We start from the raw sequence: 2,582 nt of genomic DNA, 5'->3' as shown, positions 1-2,582 counted from the left end.
TCTCTGTGAGTTCAAGACCAGCCTGGTCTACAAAAGCTAGTTCCAGGACAGGCTCCAAAACCACAGAGAAACCCTGTCTCGAAAAACCAAAAAGAAAAAAAAAAGTACACAGCATCTTGGGATAATTTGTTAATATCAATGTGTCCTCTGGAACCTGAGTTCTAGGTCTAACTTTACTCTAGACCCATTTTCCAGTATCCCGGTGGTAAAACAGAGCAGCAAAACCACACACAAGCAACACAAGCCACCAAAAGCAGTAATTCCACCATTAACTTGAACCCAAGGTAAATCTATCAGGCCTCCAAGGAACAAGTGCACCTTCAACAGTCTGTGTTCAGTATTGCTACACATCTGATTTCAGAATGATGTGCTGATTAATAAAATGCATCACTGCAAAGATCTTTGTTAAAGAAATGCTAAAAGCCCCAAGCACTATGCAGGGAAGACGTTCCCCAAAAAACATCTCCTGGGGAAATGACCACCATCAAAGCGCAATGTGTATTGATTCCCCCCTTACAAGAAATATATTATGAGTCTATACCTTGGGCATCCGCGTCATGCCACCAACCAGAATCACTTCTCCTATGTCACTCTTGCTGACTTCTGCGTCTTGCATCGCCTTCTGGCATGGAGTAATAGTCCTCTTGACTAGATCTGTGACGATGCCCTCAAACTGAGCTCGAGTTACCTTCATATTCAAATGTTTGGGTCCAGAAACATCCATTGTAAGATATGGCAAGTTGATGTCAGTCTACACAGAAAATATTTCACTATAAGTTAATCTTTATGACTCCAATTAAGGTTAAGACTATACCCTAGGATAGGACCTAGGAAGCACAGAAAAACCAGCCTTACTAAATTCCTAAGATGCAGTGGAAATACACTAAAATCTCTTTTAAGGGGTGTTTACACATCTTATCAATGAAAACTAGGGCAAACAAGCAGAAGAAGTTATTGACAGGTGTGCAGTAGCAAAAATGATCTTTAAGAAACATACTGTGAGCCGAGTGATAGTGGCGCAGGCCTTTAATCCCAGCACTTGGGAGGCAGAAGCAGGTGGATCTCTGAGTTTGAGGCCAGCCTGGTCAACAAGAACTAGTTCCAGGACAGGCTCCAAAGCTACAGAGAAACCCTGTCTCAAAAAAACACAAAAAAAGAAAGAAAGAAAGAAACATACTGTGTGTGTGGTTATCTTTCACATCGAGTTAAAATATCCCATGTCTGAGTTCAATAGTTAAACAGTGCTTGCAATTTTGGCAGAGGACTTGAGTTAAATTCCTAGCACCTATGTTGGGTAGCTAACAACTGCCCATAGTTGCAGTTTTGAGGAACCCGATACTCTCCTCTTCTAGCTTCCACTGGTATCTGCACTAACCATCCCCCATCCTCTCCACATACATAAAAATAAAAATCAAAAAAAAAAAGAAATCACAAAGGGGCATGGAGCACACACCTTTAATCCCAGCTCTTAGGAGGCAGAGGCAGGCAGATCTGATAGTTTGAGTCCAGTCTGGTCTACAAAGCAAGTTCCAGGACAGCCAAGACTGTTATAGAGAGAAATGGGGGGTGGATGATGATGACATCAAACCAGAAACAAAATGAATGTATCTTCTCCATCAACCTCTTAACATATCCAGACTAAGTTCCAGGAATTAGTTAGTGTTACCTCTGCTCTTACTAGAAAAAAGCAGGAGCGATGCACACTGGATGTGCTGGCACTGCCCAAGCCCTCAGGAACTCACACAATCATCTTCAGCGATAGTGAGTTCAAGGCCAGTGTGAGTGGTGAGAGACTTTGTTTGACTCAAGACATCTGATTTGTACTGCCATTACATCCATAAATAGGTAACAACTAATATCCAATAAGTTCCAAATCCCATAGCTTGGGGTCAAATCTGTATAATCAATAATATCTAAGCTGAATATAGTAAACATACTGTATACTTGTATGGAAAATCTAGATGAAATTCACCTACTATATTATGCTCTTATCAACACACTATAAATCAGTTAGCTATTGCTTAAATGAATATGACAAATTCTTTGAAACCTTTAGTGATGTATCAAAAACATAAAAATTAACATCAAAACTATTTGTCAGAATTCGGCCAACAAAAACACTATCAATTTGGCAATCACTGGCAGCATGTAACTAGTTACTGAGGACTATATAAGCTAGTATAGTAAACTGAATAAAAATTTGAATTTCATTTTTTTAATTAACTCAAATACTTTCATGTGGTACTGTACTAGCATAACTCTATACTATAACGACAATCTAAAACTCTAGGACTACCAACTCTCTTGTTGGGTAGTTCAAAGTTGGTTCTCACTATGTACAGCAAGTTGGCCTCAGAACTCAAGCTACCTGCTTCTGCCTCAGAGATCTGCCTACCCCTGCCTTCTGAGTGCTGGGATTAAAACTGTGACACCATGCCAGGCCTGTGCTCACCTATTATAAATAACCCTTCCCCAGGTCTTTACCCCAGAGACTTATAGATAATGCCCGCCTCAATTTTCTCCAAAACTATCCCTGTTCCCCACCCCCAAAAGCAGCAACAGCAACCAGCTAAACAGTAAAC

At 40.5% G+C, this 2,582-nt stretch overlaps 1 non-coding gene across 1 annotated transcript; it reads right to left on the bottom strand.

Moving 5' to 3' along the window:
- Nucleotides 1–329: 329 nt before the first annotated feature.
- On the bottom strand, nucleotides 330–396 carry LOC113457132. The gene has a single exon (XR_003377763.1). It is a non-coding gene; the product is annotated as a small nucleolar RNA SNORD63 (small nucleolar RNA).
- Between the last annotated feature and the right edge of the window lie 2,186 nt (nucleotides 397–2,582).

Source organism: Microtus ochrogaster, chromosome 18 (assembly GCF_000317375.1).
Source record: "Microtus ochrogaster isolate Prairie Vole_2 chromosome 18, MicOch1.0, whole genome shotgun sequence".
Classification (NCBI taxonomy): domain Eukaryota; kingdom Metazoa; phylum Chordata; class Mammalia; order Rodentia; family Cricetidae; genus Microtus; species Microtus ochrogaster.
Note: the sequence above shows the minus strand (reverse complement) of the source record. Positions and strands in the feature narration are given on the sequence as shown.